The following is a 17,143-nucleotide window of genomic DNA, read 5'->3' as shown; positions in this document are numbered from 1 at the left end:
GAATGGATTTCCACATTTGGGAACCTAATTTAGAACTGAAGCTAAGCAAATTAGTATAGAATATTAAGCAACACAGAAGCTATTTTTTTCCTTGACTATTATTCAGTTTTAAATATTACTTATAAAAATATGCCGGTGAGACTAAAGTATTTCTTAAATATTAGAGAAAATAAAATGATTTCATTACAGATTCTTTGCTATAGACAAAGCAAAATTGTCCCAAATATTATAGATGAAGAAACCAAATTTCAAAGACAGAGAGAGAAAGGTGATTTCCAAATTCTTCCAAATTCAGATTCTCTCATCTGTATTATCCCTAAGTGATTCAGTTAGTTATTATTTCAAACAGGAATGTGACATGTCCTACCTATTTCACTTTTATTTGAGACCTAGAATTCCTTTTATCTGTCTAAATTAAGTCAATTAAAAGGAACTAAAGCAAAGATGAAACAAAATTTTCATCTTAACACTTTAGCATAAAACAGAAACAAATGTAAGGAATATAATTTTATAACTTCAGGAAATAATACATTTTAAAACATTTTCTAATTTGTTATTAGTGAAGATGCTTAGATCAGCCAAAAACTGGTGTACCAATTTGCTTGGCAGCTTTAGCCTTACTAAGCAAACTGAGAATCCTGATGCCACTGTCCATAAGGGAACCCAACTCTGTAGGTTCAGACCATTAGAAAAACAGTATTCTAATCTCAGTTCTTCCTTTCTTTACACTTTCTCCTGGGATGAAATCTCTAATTAATCAAGTAACTGAATCTTATTATAAGTCATATTCTTCAAGTAAACTTAAAAATCTTAGCTATGCTTGATTTTGAATTAATCAAGCACACTTAAGATTTTTTCAGATGCAGATCAATAATCATATAATGAATGCCCCCTATTTGCCATAAAATGTGCTGGCATTAGACTAACAATGAACTACCCCAAGATCATTTATCTGGCAGGTGAACAAAGCTGGCCTTGGTCCCCAAACTTTTGATTCTAAATGCTATCCACATTTCAGCAGACAATATTATAACATATTTGCTTAATAAATATAATTTTATTTAAGTGCATAAATATATATATATAGCTGCACATTAAAAAAAAATAACTCTTAGAGATAAGTAAGTCATATATTATTATTGTCATCTATTTATGCAGAAGCACAAATTAATTATTGGACTTGTTTACCAGTTCATTAATAACCCAGATATACATCCCATTAGCTATTATTTCAAAAGTTATATTTCATGCTTTACAATTTGTTTAATTAACATATCTATTTTCTAATATGAAATTTAGAAACATTAAAACAGGTATTGTATGTGTTAAACTTGTTAAAAATTAGTATACATATCTTTAATGGGCTGCTCTACATCCATAATAAATTATAAGCAAATTTTTATTGATGTTGAAACATTTTGTGATCTAATTTTATGTGAAAAATAAGTTTACAAATTTTTGTTTCTGGAAATAGCGTAAACTAGAAGATAGAAAATCTTCCATGTAGTAAACTACAGAAATGACAGATTAAATATAACCATAAGAAAAAAGTAACTCTACGTACAATTAGAGGAAGACATTAGGAAGCTTGTCTGACTTAGTCAGGAGCTTGTTGAGAAGGCAATCTTTTTGCGAATTTGTAATTACAGACTTCACCTCCCTTAGGTTTATCACATAAAGTCATAAGAGGTCCATTTTCTAGGAATCTCTAAACCAAGAAATTAACATAAAAAGGAGTTCTACCTTGGATGCTTCCAAGGTAGAAACATCCCAGAGAATGTCAGAGAGAGGAAAGGCAGAGCCTTTGGTTTAGGGTGGGTATGTGAGGAGCAATTTCCAATTCAGGTTAGGCAAAATGTCTGCATACATAAATCCCAACAGGAGTTTGCAAGTAAAACTTACAAAATAAATGAGGAAGTAATTCACCAGGGGTAAGGGTCAGTAGAGAAAAACAAACAACAAAATTAGGATTCCCCAAAACGTCACATAACATGAAGTTCTTTTCTTGACAGTATCTTAAACTAAGCTATGTTTGCCATTCAAGTATAGTGGTAGGTAATCTAACGCTGGTAAAACCAACCAGGTTTCAGTCTCTTTTATGACTCTGCTTAGCCATGCCTGGACTTCTTGGTACAATATAGCAAAATCTGTGCCCAAGTATTCCAGGTAAGAGTTTCAAAAAATGACCTATCTCCTGTGGAAGATTCTTGGAAACTATCCTGATATTTTTCTCTACATTCCATTGGAAAGAATGTAGTTAAAAGATTCAACTAGTTACAGGTGAAGCTGGGGGTATCAGTAATTGGATATATAAGAAACATAACTTCCTAGAGGATACTATGATATACAGATATATTAAGAAATGATTCTGGATTTCAGCCAATTTTACTTAACTATTTTAAAACTTGTATCACTGAAGCCTACTGGGTTTGAGTGGGATTATATCCTGGGATTGAATTCTGGATTGCATTTACCATTAACACACATCTCAATATTTTAAAAACTCACTGTATTAGATTTGCCTTTATTAGAATACTGTAGATCATTTACATAGACATCATAAGTGATATTCTGGGAGTTACATCAATTTATGGTTTACATTCTGTAGTATAATTTTTATTGTTTCTTTTTTAATGTTGCCTATATTTACACTCTCTGTTTTCATAACCTCCTCTTATTCAGAATATGTATGTTTGATATTAAGCTTTTACCAGTGTTAAATATATTCATGTATTATATTGAACAGGTTTTAAAATTCAAGAGCAAAACAAAAACTAATGTCCAACTCCACTTACATTTGTCAAGGAATTTATTGTGCTTTTATATCCCCCTTCAATAATCTCCCTACCCTCAAGTCCTGAAATTTTGCTCACATTGAACTACAGTGGAAAAGTTGTGGGTGTGTAAATTAGCTGCCAGTTAGCCACAATCCTAACTTTGTAGTCTAACAGAATAGTTTTTATTATATTAGCAACCCAAATCTGTATGTTGATAGTAAGATTATAATATAGTCTTGCTTTTCCCAGATGTCTCCATACATTGGCTCAAATCTTAATAGAACTAATGATGTTTATTTTTAAGTCTGTTACCCCTCTCTGATTCTAGAGGAATAAAAGAGAAGAAAAAAAGTGTTATTTCTTTGTATCTTTAATCCATCATGTTTCTTAAAGGGCAACTTATGTTATTTTCCTCACTAAAAGGTATATAAACTGCATGGCCTTTTTACATAGCTGGTACATTGAATGAGAAGGGCTTAGAAGTAATCATAAAAATAATTTTATTTTTATTTCTATCTCCCTATAAAATTTACTCAATAAAGCAGGTTATTCTATCTCCCCTCAATTAAAACATCTGGCAAGCCAAATGCTTTTTTTCCCTGTTAGCTGTATTTTATAAAAAGCCATTTGATCACTTTAAGACAAAAACTGTCTCAGGTTGGTGAAACTTAAATGTCCAATCCCATGTAATAAAAGAATTCTCGGCATAACTGAAAGTTAATTTCCCCTTTCCTCTCAGGGACCTTGTAGTGTAAGACATTTCTCCTTACCGTACAGTCCAGTCAAAGGATAAGAAGAAGGGAAAAGTGAAAAAAGAACATTTCTGAAATGAATGTGTGCTTTCTAACCAGGCCAATAACTTATGGCAGTGTTATTTTTTTCTTAAATGACAATGCAATGGCTCTCTCAATTTGCACTTGCTGGTCCTCTTACATGGTATGGATGGGTTTCTCTTGATTAGCTTTCTTCAAATTCATTCTTAAATCTGACACTGTGCATCCTTAGAGCCTCTGCTAGGTTCCAGAGGTCCAGAAAGATCATCTTTTGAGCAAGATCCATTTTTAAATTATTACAGTCCAATTTTTTTTACTTCTACATCCACTCTTGGTCCTTCAAAATCTTGCACCTTTGTTTTTGACCTGCCATCAGGGAAGTGAGGTTATTGTGCATAGAGCTTTATACTCTGTTTCTACTTTAGTTTGCTCAAGCCTGAGTCAACAACGCTTCCATTGACAGACTACATATTAGGTTTTCTGATTAGTTCGTTAAATTTCTTCTTACAAATTTGGGGTTAATTATACCCTTCAGTCTTTGTGTATGTCAGGGGAAAGGAGGGGGAGCAGAGCACAGGACTTATTATTCAGCTCTCTCCAAATAAATTTTACTTAAGTAATCTGTCTTTATTTCCCTTTATTTTCCAATTTTTGTGCCCTTAATATTCTTAAGCAGATTCATGGTAATAATCAACTTGCATTTTATAAATGACCCATTTATTTTATATTGGCAATAAAGTCATTTAAAATTTTTTAACATGTTGTTATATTAGCAGATTCTAGAATTACATTTTATATTTTAGAAATTTCCTCAAAATTCCTCAAATAACTTACGAGTGCTTTCGTGTTCTGAACCATGTCGTTTTCTCCTTTTGTTTTTCCTATTGCACCTGACACATCTAGGTCATAATTAATACTTTATGGGTGGATGATTGACTCAGACTTGAAAAGAGACAGAAGGGAGTCAGGACCTAGCTAGATCATGACAAGGGAAAGCTAAATTAGAGGCAGAAGGTAACGACACGATATTCATAGCATTTGATTGGGGTAGTACTTCAAAGGAAGGATAACAGAGAGCAATGCAGTAGTTTTAAAATATGTCACACATTATTTAATATTTCTTCCATCAGAAGGTCAAGTCTCAACCTTGCCTTGAAAGTGAATGGCCATTCTGTCTGCCTAAGTGACCAAAGAAGTAATGCTGCTTGAGTCCAAGGCTAGATGACAAAAGTCTCTTGGGATATTTGCCTTGGGAGACCTCGGTTACCAAGAAATCTAGTTACCTTCAGGGGCCATGTGGAAAGGTCACAAAGAAAATGAGTTGGAACAGAAATGATTAATTTTTAAGTCTAATTTAAAGGAAATAAGGAGCTAGCAGTTGCTTGTTACACACATGCACATTCTTACAATGTTTCTCTTGCTCTAGACAGGAGAATATTTTCAATTTAAAACATGGTTTCCAGTCAGTGATCAAATTGAAGATGGCCTACAAGACTCTTTGTAAACAGCTCAGAAAGATCTAATACCATGTTTTATAGGCCTTCTCCAAGAGACAAAAAGCCATTTAAGGATGCTAAGGTATACTTGCACCAGGCAGCTCTTTATAAAACAATAGGACATATAAGAATTTTAAAGGTTCAGCAGCCTTAAAGAAGCCAAAGATGGCAAAAAGGTTTTTCCTAGGGAAATTTCTGTGTAGTTTCTCTAATGCTATGAATTATAAATTAATGCATGAGAAACCCACATAGTTTTAAATAAATTGTATCAGGTTGGACTGAATATACAAAGACAGTATAAAATGAAGATGATTTGAACCCTGGAATTTCTATGAGTAGGAAGCAGGCTGAGAAAACACTCAACTGAGAACAACAATAATTTCTTCCTTATAAAAGGAAGGATGACTTAGAAGAATTAAGACTCAGAAGACAGACACAATAACTGTGAAAAATCATTTCCAGGCAATAAGACTCTATCATAATCAGGAAATTAACAACATGTAACAGAGTGGATTTCAGACCTGTTATGGTATCTTGCAGCTAACCCATCATTGTACGTGGACTATGTGGTGAGCAGATTACTTGTCATTTTAGTTCATATTGAGAGAACCAGGACTGAAGTTGCTGCATCAGAAGAATCTCACCTAAAGAGTCTGGTAAGGACCTGATTTAGATGACCAATTCTGAAACTTGAACATGAGTCTTGTGCTGTAATATATATAAAGCTTTGGGGGTCTTAGAGGAGAATGAGTGCATTTTACATGTGTAAAGAATATAAGTATCTTGTGGCAAGAAGGTGGATTTTCGTGGTTTTAAAACATGCCCACAAAGTCTTTGACACACTTCATCCTCTCAAGAGGTGGAATCTACCTTAACTCCCTTTCAACCTGGACAGAACTTTTGACTATCTTAAAAAAGTAGAGTGCAGTGGAAAGGATATAGTGTGACTTTGGAGGAAAAAAATCATGATGCATTGGCAAGTATTTCTTGGGATACTGACTTGGGAAATCAGCCACCATGTAAGAAACCCAGCTATTCTGAGGACAACATGTAGAGATGCCAAGTGGGGAAACAACATAGAGAAAGAAAAAGATGTCCAAGCAGCCCTAACTATTCAAATGCTTGCTGTTAAATTCTTTCCAGAACAAGCACCAGCTATTTAAATGGCAAAGTCCACTAGATGATCCCACCCACAGCCATCTTCTGACTGCTATGACAGGAGAGACCTAGGGGAGAACTAATTATCTAAGTCTGTGTAACTGCTGGATTCATTAACAGAATAAATGATTGTTGTTGTTTTAAGCCATTGTTGGGATATTACAAAGCAGTAGCTACTAGAACAGAAACTATTGAAATATTGAGTGATTTTGTTTCACTTTACAAAATTCATGAAAAAGGACAAATTAACACATTCATTTTAGCATTATGGTTTAGATCGGGATATAAGACCAGTACCACTCTTGACATTTGGGAACAGATACTTTTTGGAAACAGATACTTTCTCCATTGTGGAGAGCTACCCTATGCATTCAGAATGTCTATCAGAATACCTGGCTTATATCTGCTAGTTGCCAGTGGCACCCCACCCCCAGTTTTAACTATCAAAAATGTCTCCAGACATAGCAAGATCATTTCTGGTTGAGAATCACTGGTTTTAATAAATTTAAGGAAAGAATGATAAGGGCAAAAGAAACCTCAGGAATAAGAAAGATTAAAACTATGTAACCTAATGGATTTTATATTAAATCCATTAATAATATACCATGAAATACAGGCAATGATGAAACAAAAAAAATTTGAGAACTAGATACTCTGTGTGCAAAAATCATCAAAATGTCCATGCCATGTATAATACAATTAGATTTCCATTAGATTACAGGGTAAATGAAGCTCACCTTGACTAATTGCTTAATTGCTTTCTGGGCACTTCTGCTTATCATAGTTAATGCTTCTCCTGACTTTTCCTGTTAATTTTGATCATGTCAACTAAAAACACTTCTATAAATTAGTGAATTTCAAAGAGGTGAGATTTGTCCTTCAGATAACCCCATAATTTATCATTTCGGGCTTTTAAAAATACTTATCAAGGAACAATTGCTAATTGAGACTAATGGGATATTCTGTGCATTTTTGACAGCATAATCAATGTCCTCAAATGTTGACAAATTATAACTGTATGGCAACTTATAATTCAGAAATAAAATGTTATCAGAATTGTTATTCATAGAAAAAGAACAATGGGGTCAGGGTGGGCAATGACAGGACATTAGATTTTACCAAGAATGCTGATTTTCTCCCACAGTGTCAATGTTTTAAAACTATTGATATAATATCTCTAAATTTCTGTATTGTTGAATTCATATTCTCATATAATGCCTTCCTGAATGAACTGTCTGTGTAGTTTGTTGTAGATTGCAAGATTTTCTTCAGACTTGTCTTTTTCAAGGGTTATTGTAATAATTATAAAGACTAGTTTTCTTGTGCTTTTTATATTGTTTAGTAGGCCAGAAGATGTGGTTGGACAAGACACGATAGAGAGTTGGTTTTATTCCATCCTATTTTAGTTTGTTAAAGGCTGCCAAGGCAATATACTAGAAATGGTTTTGTTTTCAAATTTGGGTTTTATTAACTTATAAGCTTACAATTCTGAGGCTGTGAAAATGTCAAAGTCAAGGCTTCATCAGGGAATGCTTTTCTCCACAAGGACTGGCTGGTCATGGTCCTGGATTCCTCTCTTATGTGGCAAGGCACATGATGAGGCACATGGCTGCATCCACTCATCCCTCCCCTATCCTCCAGGCCTCTTTAGCTTTCAGCTTCTAACTGCAATGGCTTTCTCGCACATTTTTGGGATTTTTCTCTATTTCTGTGACCTTTTTTCTCTATATATTTTTCCTGTTTATACAGGACTCCATTAAGAGGATTGAGACCCACCCTGGGTCATACTACCTTGAAGTGATCTAAACAACAAAAAGATCCCACCTACAATACGTTTACACTCACAGGAATGAATTAGTTTAAGAATATAACTTTTGGGGGTCCACAAAAGACTCAACCTACCACAGTGCAAGTATTTCCTAATAATTCTCTTTCAAATTCTGGTTGTCACAAGACTGAGAGACCAAGAGAGGACTAGTGCAAATGCATCATCATGATTGGACGATAGAAATCAGTCACCAGCACCATGACAACATCTCAGAGTGTAGTGTGTACTGATAGTTTAGAAGAATCAAATTGTTGTTTAAAGGGTAGGGGATTTTCCTCCCTCCTCCCCTTCTAGCGAATACTACCATAATTTTTTCCCTAAAATTCCAGGTAAACTATTGTAAAATCATATTCTGGACTTAGTTTTCAAATACATGAGACATTACCTTTTTCTGGTTAACTATCATGTCACTATTACAAGACATATATACCTGTCATCAATTGATAACCACTACTTATCACAGGAATAGGGAATCCATTGTGCAAAGCTTTCAAATAGATTAAATCCATTCTCATCCTTTTTACAAACTTTACATAGTACAATGACATATAAATTGATTTGTAAACTATTCATGACTTCTAGATGGGTTTGCTTCTTCCATTTTTCAGTAAGGAAAGGAATCGTAAATATAGAGAGATCTAGCATGCTTTATATAACTGCTTTTCATTTTAATGTTTCTCTGTTTGCAAGGGCAATGTGCTAAATGAGATGAGATAATTTTTGTTGTGTCACACTTGCTTCCAAAGATTAATGTGTACCAACAAGGTGAATCAAAAGATACTAGATAGAACCAACTTATGAAGCAGAGGCAGTAGTTATTACCTGAGAGCATAATAGGAATGAAATTTGTTTATCTAAGTGATTATTACTTAATTTTCATATTTATGGGATTTCTTTTTGCACATATTGCCCCTATTTAATGTTTATAGGTATCTCTGCTAGTAGATTGCTTGTGGTTTACAAATGCCACTGGAATTTAGTGGGCAGTACACTTCTTATCTTTTAGAAAACTAATAGGGCATTTTTACATTGGTGAAAAACAAAATGCTGTATATGAACACAGTATGTATTTATCTGCTAAAAATGGACTTTAGATTATAAATGGATTGACTTATTTTAGGTAGATCAATTTTTGGTTTGCTAAATAACAAAGAAAAAATAACACTCTAACTAGTTTTATTCATATTTCTCCATTAAAGAACATTAAAAGTATTTGATTTGAAATTGTTTTTATAAAAGTCTAATATTTTTTTTTAAATTCAGTTTGACATTACTGAACTGTAAATGTCTATAAATGAGAAAACCCCCAAAGTTGTTTTCTAGGTTTGTGGGGGAAAAAAAAGGCAAGAAAAAAAGGCAAACTAAGAAATTAATCTAGATAATTATTCCATGGTTCTAAATTAAAATGAATAGATTTCATTTGATATGTTTAAAAGAAATATTAATTTGGAATAAGTGAACACAACAGTTATGCTTAATTCCCTAAGTGTTGAAATCTTACAGATAATGAAATTGAAGTCTGGATCTTCAGTTTTTTGGTTCTGTGGTAATCATTTACTTCTGCTTATACCTCCAAAAAGAAAAAGAAAAGCTCTGGAAAGCCTTTGAGTATAGGTGAACATGTCTGAATACATAATCATATTATTTGAAAGGAGAAGGGATATTTAGAAATTATTACATATAATTAAGTAGAGATTTACTATAATACAATGAGAAATTTTCATGTGACTCATGGCAGAATGCTCCTAAATTCTTAGTCATTTCTCAAACAGATCATATGATATGAAACAATCTTTATGATGATTTATTTTTATTCATTATTAATTGTAGCCATGTTATTCTAACTCATTGTGTCAGATCTCTATTAAGTGGGGGCTCAATACCTTAATGGATGAGTGAATATTTGATATTAGAATGAATGGACGGATAACTGATGAACTGAATGTTTGACTGGCTGAATGAACACCGTATGACACTTTTTTCCTGGTGCTCTCTCTGACTAGAATGCCTTTTCAACTCTTTGTCTATGTATATATCCCAGGCTTCAGTTTCCTGCTGTTCCATCCTCCCTGGTTCAAAGCAGCTAGTTTTATTGTGCTTTGATCTCCTAATAAGTTATTTTCTGTGTTAAACATTCTTCTACTCAATCCTTTCTGGTTTAGCATGTTTGTTGGTTTGAGTCTTTAATGTGGACCCCAGAAATTATATTCTTAAACTGGTCCATTCCTTTGGATGTGGAACCCTTTGATTGGATGGAATTAAGTTGGGGACCAACGATTAGAGTACTTCAGTGAGGCATGGTCCAGGGTGGGTCTCAACCCTATTCAGGAGTCTTGTATAAATGGGAGAATCATTCAGAGGTACACAGAGAAAGAGGACTGTCATTTTACCCTGCTATGTGAGAGATGACTCCAGCATCACCTGCAAAGGCAGAATGTCAGAGAAATTCCGCGAGGCTGAAAGAGAGACCAGAAACTGGAATTAATGGAGCCGCCGAAGCACAGAAGAGAGAGGGGAGAAATGAACCATGTGCCTGATCATCTACACGTTAGCTCTAGGACAAAGTATGCTTAGCAGGGAAGGCAGAGACCTGGGCAGAGACTGGCCACCATTGTGCCTTGCCATGTGGTAGGAGTCCGGGATTGCCATCACTCGATTTTTGGTGAGACAACATCTCCTATGCTGCCTTGATTTGGACATTTCCACAACCTCAGAACTGAAAAATTTTACTCTAATAAATTCCCATTATGAAAGTTAACCCATTTCTGGTATTTTGTGTTGGCAGCTTGTGGCAAACGAAAATACCTTTTCACAGTGTTTTATTTAATAATTTCTATGCCCCCTCCCAGATAGCTAGCTTGTAGAAAGGTGCTATCAAAGTAATAATATGTTTTAATAAAGTAGGAATGTGCCCCAGGGATATAGATGCACATTTACCTGTGTACAAATATTTTATATATGTATATTTAATTCTTTGCATCAATATAAAAAGTGAACTAGATCCATATGTACAAATTTGACAGATATGAATGATATTAGGGGAACAAAATTTAAAGAAAAAATTTTATAACCCTCATTCCACAGCCCCTTCATTAGTTGAGGTCACCATTGTTTCTAGTCTGAACAACTGCCACAGGTTTCCAATTTCCTCAAATTCTTTCACCTTGACTTCCTCTTTTTAAAGCCCATCATCCTCACATCCACACACATATTTCCAGCATTTTTTAAGCCCAAATACTATATCATTGCTTGAAATTTTCAGTGATTCCACAAAGTACACAGTAAAAGTTTAAATCCAATTTGTTGGATATGTAAAGGTTTTTTGTTGTTTGTTTGTTTTTGATAACAGCCTTTTCCTATCTCATTTCTTAACTCTGGCAGGGAGTGCTACTTATCCAACATAATCTCTTTTCTTCCTATTCCTACACCTATGGTTAGGCTACATTTCCCAAGCTCCCTTGCAGTTATTTGAGAACGTATGATTGAGTTCCCACCAATATCATCTGAGCAAAAATTGTCTTTGCCTAGGTCATAAGATAGTAGACAAACCCCTGCTAATCTCTTTAACATCTCAATTAATGGAATTCTCAACACCCTCACTTCAATCATGTATGCCAGGACACAGATCTAGGGGATTAAGGAAAAATAATAGAGAAGAAAACTGGGTCTCTGAATGATTTTACATGGTACAGAGCAGTCATCTACCACCATCCACTACTATGGTGAGAAAAATAAACATCTATGTTCTTTATAATATTTTATTCTCAGATCTGTTTGTTACAATGTTCTACATAAACTTATACTCTAAATTCAGGGGTTCTTAAGCTTTTTGGTACCATGGACCCCTTTGCCAATCAGGTGAAAACCATGGACTCCTTCTCAGAATGTAGGAGCAGATAGTTTTATGACACTCAACAAGCATTGGGTATAACAACTACCATAATTTCAAAGTATGGATGAGCATAAGTGATTTTTTGAGATATACAACCACAATGTGATATGAAATGAATACACTGTAATTTATTGCATACATTCATGAGTGATGGAAATAATAGATTTCAGTTAGAGGTTGGAGAAACTAAAGAGAGTAGGTTGATTTTTTTCAATTCAAGTTCATGGACCCTCTGATATGTTTCCACAGACCCCTAAGGGGTCCATGGTCCCCTGGTTAAGAACCTCTGCCCTAATTCATAAAAATTCTCCACCTCTTGCACTCTGCCCTTGTCACACAAAATATATATCTAATGTCATGAACATGGCATGGTATGTATTTTTATACTTTTATATCTGTCCACATGCTTGAGTACCTGCTTAAAATATGATACTAAGTATTCTACTAACAAAATAGTACTAATGAACAAAAGTTACTTTTTAATTCTACTTAGCCTTGGTGTTACTTCTTTCAAGAAAACTTCTTAGATTTCTCAGTCAGGATTTGTTTCTCTATATCTTGCATTGCTGTGTCCAACTAAGCAACAAATCTATTTATGGATTCATTCCAAAGTTCTGATGTGCTGCATATGCACTGCATTAGACTTTGTAAATATGTCTTTCATAATTCTTAAATTACGTTGCAACCATATGTATCTTTGTTACAAACAAATTAGTCAGGGCCGTACTTTGTACCTCATTCATTCTTTCTCTAACAACTAGCATACTGCTTGTAATTTAACAAATGTTTAAAAAGTATACTTATAAATAAACAGAGTTTTGAATTTAATAGGTATTCCTGTATGATCATACATGGTAATGTAGTACATAAGGTTGTAGACCTAAAATCAAACATTTGCTCTTTCACTGCCAAGCTATGGAAGTTTAATCAAGTTGCTAAGCTCTTTGAAGCACAGTTTCCACAACATTAGAATGGAGATAATAGTAGTGCTTTTTTCATAGCCTTGTTTAGAGAAGAGTAAATGAATTAATACATGTAAAGCATATAATACATAATAAAAGCTCAGTGAATATAGTTGAGCTAATATTTCTGCATTTTAGAGTTATCTGCTGTATACCATCAGTTAATATTTTGATTAAACTATACTCTCTATATACTCTATATTTGTTAAACTATAGCATAGTATTTCAAAAGTTTATATAAATATATACATATAAAGTTTTTATATGTAATATTCATGTAAAGTTTATATATATATGTATATATATATTACCCTTCATAATGGAGATATGGACACTTATACCTTCTTAAATATTAACAGATGCTACCCACACACTAGCCATTGGCAATACAGATGCGTTTATTATGATCTGCTAACCTAAAATGAATGAAGATTTTGAGAATAAGATGGTACATCCTCGGAGGACAGGGTCAACCTAATTCTTGTTGGTTGAAATGTTCAACAACTGTTTGAACATATTGTCATTTGAGGAGGGAAAAAAACCCAATTCATCAAAATCAACAATATTTACAAAGGGAGTTACACAGTCTCATAGCTACCCTTATATTAAATCTAATCTAAAAAAACACCCATCATTTAAACCATCTGTTGTTCTTAAGAAGACACCAGTTAACAGCAACCCTGTTACCTTCAACATAAGCAGAACTGTTGAATATAATAGTATAGACACCTTTATGGTTTTTATTTTGGTAGGCTTAATGTATGCGAGTGAAACAATTTCACAGTAGTTAAATATTAACATAATGAAAATTTGGTCTCCAGAGATTTTCGGAATAAATAGTTGGTAAGTACAGAGGGACTAAACAGTTGGGTGGCTAACCTTATTAACAAAATCTCTTTCCATGAAACAATTTTAACAATGCTCATTATTATTCTCATGGTGTGAGAGTGCCTTTTTGTTTTCTGACTTAATGACTATAGATTCACAGGTATTAGGTCATGGAAAAATACAGATTCTATTAGAGAAAGAAAGAAAAAGGAGAACAGTCATTTACAGATGGCAGCAACTCTCTATGTGTAAACTCGTTGGAGTCTTTCCTTCCTGCTACCTGACTTAAGACTACAAACACCCTGCCTTCTCAATTCTCACTTTCTTTAAATTAATTTTGTTCCTGTCGTGGCTGGAAGGTGAAAATCTGAACAACACTATGCTCTATGACCAGTTTTAATGATTAATGCTCAAAGGAAAAAACGTTTTCAAAAATAACAATTTCATCTTGAGTCATGGTGACATGAGATGACACAAATACTTTGTCAAGTGGCTTTTAACCTGTGAAAAGTTGGATACAACTCAAGTGAGTCCTACTTCCCCTGAACGGCTCATTTCTCCTGCACTGATAATATACAGTCTGGAGCATTGAATTCATTCAGGTTTTATGGATTTCTTCTGACTTACACAAACTGCCTGAAGATTTTCTTATTTGTTATGGACAAGCATTGATTGTGTTCTTCATAGGTCAAAAATTGGCAAACACCTAATTTTTAAAACTACTGCCTTTACTTTTTGTATTGTGTCTCTTTTTATTTCATCTTTTTATTTTCCCTGAGTTGGGATAGTATATTTTATTGATGCAGAGTAAAAAAGAGTAGACTTTATATTCATACATTTAAAAAATACTGAATTTTTTTTTATTTTGGAAATCCTTTCAATACATAATGTATTATTTTAGGTTTTCTCTGTCTTCCAAATTTTCTTCTACTATAATCTTAAATCTGATTTTTCCATATTTAATAAACCAATGGAATAGGTAGCTGCCATAAATTGAGATTTCAAAATGATTTCATTTTATCAGTAGGTATTTATATAATATGGCAAACTATCTTTACCCTATATCAATATATCAAAATTGAAAAGCTTACATTTAAAAATCTAGCATCTGCATCTGGTGCAGGACAGATTTCATGGTCATATGCTTTGTGCACACACATTGAAGGGCCCCATGCTTGTTTTATGGCTCTGATTTTGCTGTCTTGGAATTCTTAATTTTTTAATAAGGAGTCTCACATTTACATTTTGCACTATTCCCTTCAAATCATGTAGCTAGTCTTACTCAGAGTGAGAAAAATATGTAAATAACCAACTGCCCATGTTTACAATTCAATATGTTAGCAATTTTATTATGAAATACCAATTTAAATAAGTGAGGTGAAATCCTATGTAGCTTTATATTTTTTCTTCCTCTTGTCCTTTACTCCAATTACTGAGGGTATTCAACAAATGGATAAAGGAATTGTGTTACTGAAAAGAAAAATCATTAGAATCAAGAACCAATTTTTTTATGAGTACAACAGTGTGGTGACCATACCTCCATAAAAAATGGAGTTCTCATTTGTGATCACATTCAAGGCTGTGAGGTACCCCTGCTTTGATACCTTGTGCAGAACCTCTTCACTGATAGAGTAATCCTATCCTTCATCTGCCATGAGGGTAAAGAGCCCACCCATAGCTGCCTGGACTAACCTGTATGTAGGGGTAGAAGTAGATTAGCCTTTACCTTAGACACAACTGTGCTTTTTTCTCACTCATCACCCTTGTCTATCCCGCTTCATTTCTTTCCTGAAGTGTCAATAAATTACTTCCCAGTAAAAAAGAGAAGTTAATGGCTAACTTGAGATGTGGAAGAGCTCTGTTTTTAAATACAATAACAACAAATTTACACAAATTTCATGCTACTGACCATAAAATATTTACTCTTTGACATTTAAACATAAAAACAATATTTGTTAAAACCACATTCATAGTATAAATAAATTATATACAAACTATTTCTAGGAAATAAAGAGAAAAGTACATATAATGCCATGTTTTCATGTATATCACACTATTTTCGGCAAAAATATACTCCAGCTGTTAATGTCAACAAAGCTGTGAATCCATTGTGAAAAGATTTTCAGTTGTCTACTTGTCTTCAGCAGTTACATAAAAATAACTTACCTTTATCAGGTGATTTGTTTTTAGGTAATGGATACTATTATTTAAATGCATGAGAAAAAATAAAGTTTTTGTTTGTTTGTTTGTTTTTGGTCTAGCTTGCTAAAATAGGAGACCAAGAAAATTTAGCTCTACTACCAAGGGAAATTTAAAACCAACCAACAAACAAAAACCTTATTTACAAACTATATAAACATGCTCAATGCTGTGCTTTTATTTAGTTCTTTTTTTCTTTCATCATTCAAATTTGCATTACTAATTACTTAAAATTTATAACTATCCATCAATCTAAAATTCTTGTTTAAGAAGCAACAGCTGTGCTAATGAATGTTGTCTACCATGTTGTGAATAAGTAATCTACTTTCCATGGTTACTGAAAAAGAAAAAAGAGAAGAAGGAAAGGGGAAGAAGGACAAAAAAGAACCTATCATATGTATTTTTCCATAATCTAATCTGTGCATTTGAAAATACATGAAATCATTTTGACTTGGCTGCTTCAAAACAGAGCACAAAAGTTATTTTAAAAGCTCTGTACCTTCCAATTTAGTCAGGCATAAGCAAACATTTTTTGAAAGGGGCAGATAATAAATATTTTAGGCTTTGTAGGTCTGTGTCACTACTAATCAGCCACGCCTTGTAGCTCAAAAGCAGCCATATGCAATATGTAAACCAATGAGGAAGGCAGTGGTCTCATAAAGTTCTATTTACAGAAACACTTGGTGGGTTGATTTGGCTCACCAGCAATAGTTTGCAGACCCCTATTTAGCCAAATAAAAATGTGTATGGCAGTTGTAGGTATCCTTTTTGTGTGATAGTTCCTATGCTTGTAATACCTTTCTATCTCTTGTTCATATTCAATCATACCACCTTTAAGGTTTTCAGCTTTATTTTACAAAGCCTTCTCCAACTACTTAAACAAGAAATAATCCTCCCATTTAGCAATCTATAGAATGTGACTAAAACTAAAATGTCTTGTGATATAGAGGAAAGAGATATGGGCTTAGAGTGAGATAACGTGATTAAGATTTGAGTTTATGGGCTGAGTGATTTCAGTATATTAACTTAATTTCTGAGTTCCACAGCTTTAGTTACTAAACTGGGTTGTTGTATGTAACAATTGGGTTAATTAGTTCTAGTGTACTTTGTAATAATTAAGACAACATATGTATCATGATATTTATAATAGTAGAAATAAGTAAAACAGAACATGATGTCTTATGGACTCATGGATCATGGATTCATATAGAAGCTCTGGGCCTGTTGATT

The 17,143-nt window shown here is 33.5% G+C and overlaps 1 protein-coding gene across 12 annotated transcripts in view; it reads left to right on the top strand.

Moving 5' to 3' along the window:
• Window positions 1-17,143, top strand: part of MGAT4C (MGAT4 family member C) — a 926,873-nt gene that overhangs the window by 109,998 nt on the left and 799,732 nt on the right. The window contains exon 1 of one of the 12 annotated variants that reach the window (XM_058308515.2): window positions 5,587-5,702. The exons of the other annotated variants lie outside the window; for them this stretch is intronic. The gene's annotated coding sequence lies outside the window, so the exon portion shown is untranslated. Of the gene's footprint in view, window positions 1-5,586; window positions 5,703-17,143 lie in introns of those variants that run through there. 12 annotated transcript variants of the gene reach the window in all.

This window comes from Dasypus novemcinctus, chromosome 12, assembly GCF_030445035.2.
Source record: "Dasypus novemcinctus isolate mDasNov1 chromosome 12, mDasNov1.1.hap2, whole genome shotgun sequence".
Lineage (NCBI taxonomy): Eukaryota > Metazoa > Chordata > Mammalia > Cingulata > Dasypodidae > Dasypus > Dasypus novemcinctus.
The sequence above is the reverse complement of the archived record's forward strand: the minus strand, read 5'-3'. Positions and strand labels throughout refer to the sequence as shown.